Below are 9,399 nucleotides of genomic sequence, written 5' to 3' on the forward strand. Positions count from 1 at the left end.
CCCAGTCCTGAACACGCAGCTCAGGACACCCAGTCCTCACCGTATTCTCCTTGAGCTAAGGTCACATAGACCTCGCCCAATCACTCTGGTAAGTCTTCAAGGTAGACTCCCAAACCTTCACAGACTTCGTTCACTGGCAATCCACAATGTCTCTTGGAAGCTCAGAACGCGATGCCTAACCAGCTGGAGGATGCACAGTCCTCAAGTATAATAAGTCTTCAGATCACACAGACAAGAAGACTTAAGTGATGCCCAATTCTCTCTAGCTCTGGTGGTTAGGGCTTTATCCTCACAAGGAATTCTCTCTCAAATGCTTCGAGGTGGGTTGCTCTCAAACGACAAAAGCCGTACTTTCAATCTGAGCAGCCAACCGTTTATGGTTGTAGGGGGTGGGCTATTTATAGCCACTTGGCAACCCGACCTGATTTGTCCGAAATGACCCTGGGTCACTAAGGAACTGACACGTGTTCCAACGGTCAGATTTCAAACTCACACGGCAAGTTTACTTGGGCTACAAGCAAAGCTGACTTGTCCGACTCTGGACAAGATTCGCTCTCATAGTCTTCACTCGAAGACATAGGTTTTTGGTTTAGGCATCACTTCAGTCATTCTGACTGGTTCTCTTGGACCCCACTTAACAGTACGGTGGTTCCTATGACTCAACACAAAAGAAAAAGAACTACGAAAGATCTAAGTCTTCGAGCTCCATAGTCTTCATATAGTGTCTTCTCTTGTCATAGTCTTCAATGTGAATATCTTCATATACCACCTTTGACTTCAATGTCTTCATACAGTTTTAGGGGTCATCTCTGGTAGTAAAACCGAATCAATGAGGGACTTCTACCTGTGTTATCCTGCAATTCTCACAAACACATTAGTCCCTTAACTAGGTTTGTCGTCAATACTCCAAAACCAACTAGGGGTGGCACTAGATGCACTTACAGGTTTAAAACAATAAAATCTATGAAGTTGGTTACCAAATGATGTATAAATAGATAAAATGAATTAAACTGAATGTGATGTCATCTTTTAACAAAAAATGTGAAACATGCATTATATATTTTTGCTTCAAGAATCCATTACATTCAGCATTCATGAACATACAAGAATTATTATTTTTAACTTTTGAGTTGTGACTGGCATGCTTGCCTTGATTACCACAAAAAAAGATATGTCTGACAGCTTAATGAGGTGGAAAAATTAATACACAAAAAAAGATATGCATGACAACTTAATGAGGTGAATACACAAGAATTACTATTATTATTAACTTTGGAGTCGTTCTGCCCATTACCACAAAGAAAGCATTATTTGCATAGAAAAATTGATGCAAGAAAATGTTTCTTATGACTGCATGCATGACTCACTGATGTCACGCAATTTTGATCAAACACCTATCAATAATTGATGTGGCATGAAAGAACACATGTGCGGAGAAATCTAATAGTGAGAGGCTAACTATTTCGATGTAGGAGATTCAAGGTTAATTAGAAAATACTCCCACTGTAAAGAAATATAAAAGCGTTTATAAACTACTAAAGTACTGATCTAAACACACTTATATTTCTTTACAAAGGGAGTACATACTTATCTGCAACGAGAATGAAGTCGTGCATGTCATGTGGTTCAGCGACCGACTCCAGGTGAGGTCCAATGTCTGAAAAAATCATGCTACATCAACACATACTTAATCACCAAGAGTTCTAATAAATAATTATATTGAAAAGCTAACACACAATTGTAGCCAAACCATACAAAAATTGTGCTAGACAATACACCAACTCATAGGAAATGAACTAGAAGACATGGTAAAGAGAACTACAAAAACAAGCATCAATTAATTTGCTGTTGCTAACATTGGATACGACACTTGTACACGAGAAAAAATTAGACAACACTTACTTTTGATCTCATATACTATCTGATCGCTTGTTATTATGATGGTCTGATGCGCAACAACGATTCCACAAATGGCACCATATAGTGGGCAATGGACAGTGCACCAATTGTGAATTTCGCGCCACCACTTCGGCGAGCATACAGCAGGTCACGTGGCATGTTGATTATCTCTTCAAGCGATCCATCACGGAGATTGCACCTGAGAAGGTAGCACGCATCAGTGGAGAGGAATATCTTGTCCGGGTGAGCTGAAGCACAGGCAAAGACAAAGAATATTTCTTGGTATGGGCAGTCTTACTCGACGACATAGTGACCAATTCAGATTTGGCCCATCTTCCGCCAGCCAAATTGCAACCTCCCATGGATTGGCAGAGTGGATATAGCACAACTTTCCACCTAGCGCAGATAGCGCATCATTGTTGCCTAGATAATCCCTGCATGGCGGGTTAGGATGCACAGTAAATGATTCATCAAGTAAACTAAACCGAAGAATGACATCCGAGATAACCTTTCCATGTGCTATGGACTTGAGAGCACTCCAAAAGAAGACCCCCGGAAGGCAAATTGGAGTCCTTGCCTTTATAGGGTATGGCAGATCCATAGTGGCCTTCCATTCCCAAGCTTCTTTGCTGTCACCACCGAGTGTTAAAATTTCATGTCCACAGCTGCATTCTCCAGTGGTGATAACCCCATCAACTTGAGGAGAATCTCTGTACGAGCGGATGAAGTGCCTAGCCACCTTGTAGGTTCTACTCCATGGATCGAAGCCAAAGGCAACCTTGTGGTCGAACAAAACACTCGGGCTACCAGGTGGCAACTCAACAAATTCTTTGGTGGACAGGTTGCAAACGAAGATTTTCCCAACTATGCAAGGGATCAATATCAATCCGTCGCAGTGGAGAAGCATGCTGAACATTGGGATACCATAGGGCTGAAATTTCTCGAGCAAGATAAGCTCGGCGACCTTACCTTGCCCTGGCTGGAAGCTGAAGATACTGAGATACCTTGTACCCACCTTCCCTCGGTCCTTCTGATACTTGCGTGGCACGACGACCATGGACGACCTTGTTCTGATGGAATGCTCCAGGTGCCGCTGCATGAAAGGGGCGCTGGTTATTGTGGTACGCCATGCACTACTAGAATCGCCCCCTATGCCGACGGCCCCCGGCGGCATAGGGCCGTCGCCAACATATACGTCGGCGTAGCCCGGGAGGCCGTCGTCATAGAATCCCAACGGGGGGCGTACATCTATGCCGACGGCCCTGGCCGTCGGCAACGTTCAAGTTTAACGGCGGCCGCCGTCAAGTGTGACCAATGTCTTGTCGCCACGTGGCACATTTACGCCGACGGCCTAGTCGTCGGCTTAGTTTGAAACGAAGTCGTTGGCATAGGTGTGCCACGCGGCGACCAACCGTTACTCATGGGCCAGGGATATGCCGACGGCCCAGCCGTCGGCTTAGTTTGAAACTATGCCGACGGCTAGGCCGTCCGCATATCCCTTCCTTAAGAGCTCCCAGTTGCTGACACGTGGCGTCTATGCCGACAGCCTAGCCGCCGGCTTAGTTTAAAAACTGTGCCGATGGCTAGGCCGTCGGCATAGACGCCACGTGTCAGCAACTGGGAGCTCACGTGCCGTCGGCATAGTTTGCATTTGATTTTTTTTTCTTTTTTCTGTTTGTTTTCAGATCGATTCAATTCAAATATACAGCACATATCAGCAGATATATATGATGGAAATAGACATATAGAACACATCGGGATATCATTCGGCACCATCACAACAATATATGCATACGCATCATCACAATCAACATAAACATAAGCATAAGCATATAGAGAAGCACATAAGTCATCTAAAGGATCATCACCACACACAAGTCATCTAAAGAAACATAAGCATAAGCACACAAGTAACCGAAAGAATTAAGCGCCAGGACGTTGAGCACCGCGGAGGTCGTCATCGCCAAGACCACCGAAGCCCAGGTCGTCACTGCTAGCAGCAGCGCTACCGCCAAGACCGCCTCCACCTCCGCCTCCGCCTCCGTGGATCGGAGTGGTCGGGCTCCGTGTCTCGGGAGTGCTGCGAAGACCATCGCCAACGGTAGATCCACCTGTTCCCTGGATGTTGAAAAGACATATTAACGGGATATATGATTGTGTTGAAAGGCATGACATGCTTTGGGTGAATAGATTGGGGATGAACTAACCGGCGAGGGGACAGCGTTCTGTGCCACAAACTCCTCAAAGGTCAGCAACACTAGTTATGCTGGAGGACATTGTGCTGGCTGCAACTGAGGACACCTGTCGGCCGCCATTTCCTGAAAAGCCTGCTGCATCTGGCGATCCCTCTGCACTTGGTGTTCATAAAGCCTCTCATGCCACACCATGGTCTCCTGGCATGTGTACTCCAGGTAGGCCTACGGTATGACATGATGGAACTCATAAAACTACTAAATGCAGAAAATAAAGTGAGCAATGAAGATAAGAGGGAAACTACTTACAGATTGTTGCTCCCGAAAGAGGTACTGTGACTGTGCACTGGTCACTGGCTGGCTCGTGCGCTGGCTCAGGCTTGGGTCGATCCGACGGAGCTGTGTGTAGGAGATAGTAGGAGTGATCACAGCATCGAGAACTGCCTCCCGACCGTGCTCCTTGGGCCCCATGCTCACCACCGCCCTCTTGTCCAGATCCACCGCATTGCGGTCAGGTGTGTCAGGATGTAACTTCAGATACGCTTCGGAGTAGGCCTTCTTCCTCCCCGCGGTCTTCTTGCCGTAGTACTTGGGCTCGCCAGGCTTGGGGTCCTTCCGCGTATGGGCGATCTCCTACGCCTGCATGTGTGAGAGCGGCCGCTTCAGTTTCTCCTCCTGCACCACCAAACAGAGGTTAGTCATACATAAGAAAGTGATGGTAAATAGAAGAAGAAGAATGTTTAATGGGGTTAGTCATACATTAACTGCCTTGTGGAGATAGTGGTTTCGGTTTCCCTGGGCGTGTACTCCCTCCTTCCCTCGGTTAGCCTAGTTTTTTATTCTCATAGCCGCCCAGGCTCCAGCCTCATCACACCAAATATCCACCAATGCCGCCTAGGACTCGTCTTTTCCATAACACCAATTTGGACACACCTACATAATAAAAGCATAATGGCATGTCAACACGAAACGGTGAAATGTACCACAAGGTAATGAAAGCATAATGAAAACTCTTTTATACTTACCGCCAAGAACTCGTCCCTCTCCAAGGTAATGCCCATCCTCCGTGCTTCTTCCTTGGTCATCTTCACACCAAGACAGTCGTGGTAGTATGTCGAGATGGTCACATACCGCACCTCGTACTGCATCTGGCGGGCCTTCTTCTTGCATTGGCGCAACACGATCCGGTCTGCTCTGGCCCTGTGCTCCGAAAGAACTCGATAGAATTTCTACAATCATGCATGAAACAAGAATGGAAGAAGCCATGAGTTAAATCATTCATGAAACTAGAATGGACTTGTGCTTCTGAAAAGAACTCACCCAGAAAGTAGTGATCACGGCCTTGGCATGGGTCTCATGGTCCGCGTGGAGGGCCGCTTCCCAGTGGTCCCAGCTCGTGGCCAAAACCCGACAGTCCGGGTGCCTAACTAAATTCGGACAGTACAACCCCGGCCAATATAACTTTAGAAAGACGGTGATGAGGCTGTTGGGAATACGGACCCCTTTAGAACATATCCAGTTGCTGCAAAAGAATGAACTATTAGCATGTGACAAGCAAAATAAATAACAACCGGAATAAGCATGTGACAAGCAAAATAATGAAATTATTATAAAGTAGCACTTACTCTTTCCCCGTGGGCTCAATGAGCCACTTCTGCTCCTCAGTAGCAGGAACCTGCTTTGGTAGCTTTGCGTTACCACGCAGCCACCCCTTGTTGTCAACCCCCTTCCCGTCACCACCATCATCCCCGCCACCATCCTCCTCCTCGCCTGCCTCCCCCTCCCCAACCTCCTCCTCGTCCTCGTCCTCGTCCTCCTCCTCCTCACCTGCCTCCTCCTCGGCCCCATCCCGAACCTCCTCCTCCTCCTCCTCGCCAGAGGGTACCTCACTAGAGGAGGGTACCTCACTAGAGGAGGGCCTCGAAGACAACACCCCTAAGTCGATAAGGGTGTGCTCTTTCTGGCCGCGACCCCCTGTAGTGGCTCTCCACCCACCACCTCGCCCTCTAGAGGCTCTCCCCCGCCCCCTCCTCCTCTAGGGGCACCTCTCCCTCGACCTCCCTGTGAGGAGTCATCGTCAAGTAGCCGAGGGGGAGGATTACGTGCTCGACCACTCCGACTAGGCAGGCCGACGACCTTGCGTAGGAAACCCACACCGTCGGCCTTCCCCTTGCCCATGTTCCATGAACCTGCATTGAAAAGAGAATAAGAAATTAGTAAATTAATAAAATGAAGGAAAAGGCATGATAATAAACACATTAATAAAAATGCATAAAAGGCATATTCCTAAACTATAGAAAAAAGACTTGAAATGTACATCTGCTAGAACCCATATGAATCATCACTGTTGTAACCTCTTTCTCGGTCCGTCTCATTATCACTATCAATCATATCATCTTCGTTGTCCGACGGAGGTGGAGGCTCTTCCTCGTCGTCAGCGTCTTCGTTTAAGTTTTCTAGCATAAGTATGTCATTTTCATTGACAATGGTCTCACCATCATTCCGTGCATCGTCGACATTTGGATCCACATCATCATCACCCAATGGTCTAGCGCCATCGTTTCTAACCACATCATCATCATCATCAGGTTGCTTTTGATAGAACACTCCCTCGCATGTCATGGGGTTAATGTTGTAGTAATCGTCTTCATTCGGGTCCGGTAGCTTACCATGTGGCGACACCTTGAACACAACTTCCCAACCCTTTAGATACTATTTCTGGCATGGGTAAGGCAGATAATATACTTGTGTAGCCACAATGAAGAGATCGGCTCCGGCATAGACGGTTGATGGTTTAACTTCGACCAAACCAATGGAAGGCGTATGTTTTACCCCCTCCCGCGGATCGAACCATCGGCATTTGAACACAGGCAGACTTAGGGTCTCATGCCCCTGGCGGAATTTAACCTCGTATATATTTTGTACCCTTCCATAGTAGTCTACTGAATTTTGACCGGGGGTGTACACTCTGGTATTTATAGTTTTGGGATCGGGCCGGCTGTTTTGGTGCACCTCTGTATGGAAGCGATACCCATTCACATCATACTTTTTACATGTCATGACGGCAGGGTCAAAACCCATGGAAACCCATCTCAATTCATCATCCATAGATATGTTCGGATCTTTTCCCTACAAGTATAATTGAAATTGTTGCGTGCATTAGTTCGGTTAACTAATAAATGTTAAACTAGGTATTTAATAGGGGAATGTGGAAAATTACTTTCTCCATGAACCAAGCAACAAATTTTTTACGTCCAGGGTTTCCATGACAGAGAAGAGTAAGTGCCTCCGCCTCAGTAGGAGGATTCATTCCCGTCCATTCCTCTTGAACGAAATCACTAAAAAAAGAAAAGAAGTGTTAGACCGGGACTAAGTGAACATGGAACATGATGATGTGGAAGACATAAAGGAATGGTGTAGTTATATTACCTCATCCACACTTCCTCAACTTCCTTGATGTTGTGCAAGATATAGAACATGATGTCCTCCCACTCTTGTCGTGGCATGTTATAAGATTTCGAGGCCCTAGCCCTCCCACCTTGCGCGTTGAATAGATGGAGCCTGGGTTGACACTTAGGCTCTTCTATATTGTATCGAGGCACCTTGTTATGCAGATGGGGAACGTGGTCTGGATAGTATGATGTCCTGAGGTCTGACACCTCCTCTAGGATAACTGCCTCAGCTATGGAAGCTTCAATCTTAGATTTGTTTCCACATTTCCGTCAGAGATGCTTGTTCTGTCTCTCAGGGCCGTACTGCCAGCGATTCTGCATAGGCCCCCCAACAATACCTCATTCGCGAGGTGCAGAATGAGATGTGTCATCGGAGTAAAGAAGCCTGGCGGAAAGACCTTCGCTAGCTTGACTATGAAGTCCGGTGCCTTCTTATGCAATTTTTCAATCACCTCTTTACTTACTTCTTTAGCACAGAGCGTGCGGAAGAAATGGCTAAGCTCGGCAAGCACTCGCCAGACATGCTCGGGGACATAGCCTCGAACCATCATCGGCATTATCCGCTCAATCCATACATGGTAGTCACGACTCTTCAGGACGGTCACTTTGCCCGTTGAAAGATTGACTCCCTTAGTTATATTCGATGCATAGCCATCGGTGAACTTCAAAATTTGTCTCAGCCAGATAAGTACTTCCTTTTTTCTGGCGGTTTAAGGACAAAGTCAGCATCTGGCTTGAACCCGTTTTTTCGACTGCCTGTGGGAGGCTTCATGTTCAGGCGTGGTCTATCACAAATTCTCTGTTGATCGGCTCTAGCTTTAACGTTATCCTTCGTCTTATCAGGAATGTTGAGGACCGTGTGGAAAAGGGACTCTGCCACATTCTTTTCGGTGTGCATCACATTAATATTGTAAGGAAGTTTGAGGTCCTTGAAATAGGGAAGCTGCGAGAAGGGGGTAATGTGGGTCCAGTTGTGCATCTCACCATATCCCTCGAATCCTTTGGCTTTGGCTTTGGCTTTGCCTTTGACTTTAGGCTTGAGAGCTTTTAGCTGAGCAAGAACATCTGCCCCCGAAAATGTTGGAATCTCGGTTACTTCATGAACAACCCGGCCTTTCGTGAAGTTCTTCTTGTCTTCCCTGTCTGGATGGTCTGGAGGGAGGAACTGTCGATGCAGGTCAAAGGCTACATACTTGCCACCCTTACTCAGCCAAATCACTCGCAGAGCCTGCATGCACACTAGGCATGACATCTTCCCACTTGTACACCATCTGCAAAATAGAGCATAGCCGGGAAAGTCATGCATGCAATAGTGCAACCAAACTTTCATCAAGAAATTTCTCTGCAGTTCCCGGTCGTATGTCAACCTCGGAAAGTACCAAGAATGGTGCAAAGCATCCACCAACGGCTGCATAAACACACCCAATTGCTTCCCCGGGTATTCAGGCCCCGGAATAATGAGCGACAAGAACATGCATGGTCTTCCGTTGCATTAGGGCACCGGGAGGATGATTGAGCGGAATTACAAACACGGGTCAGCAGCTATATGGATTGGACGACTTACCATATGGATTCAACCCATCACCTGATATGGCTATTCTGACATTCCCAGCCTCGGCTGCTTCCTCGGGGTATTCTTCATCGAACGACTTCCATGCTTCCCCTTCCGATGGATGTATGATTTTTTTTGGATTGTACCATATACCTTCCTTGTGCCACTTCATCATTTTGGCAGACTCCTTCGTGATGAAAAGGCGCTACAGTCTTTTTATAAAATCAAGATACCGAAGAACCTTAACGGGGATGGTTAGCTGCTTTTTCTCACCATCCTCACCGACCACCTCAATGTACCGAGA

At 46.8% G+C, this 9,399-nt stretch overlaps 1 pseudogene; it reads right to left on the minus strand.

Moving 5' to 3' along the window:
• Nucleotides 1-1,935: 1,935 nt before the first annotated feature.
• Nucleotides 1,936-2,956, minus strand: LOC147981937 (F-box protein At3g07870-like; annotated as a pseudogene).
• Between the last annotated feature and the right edge of the window lie 6,443 nt (nucleotides 2,957-9,399).

This window comes from Triticum urartu, chromosome 3A, assembly GCF_056163025.1.
Source record: "Triticum urartu cultivar PI428250 chromosome 3A, HENAU_Tu73, whole genome shotgun sequence".
Taxonomy (NCBI): Eukaryota; Viridiplantae; Streptophyta; class Magnoliopsida; order Poales; family Poaceae; genus Triticum; species Triticum urartu.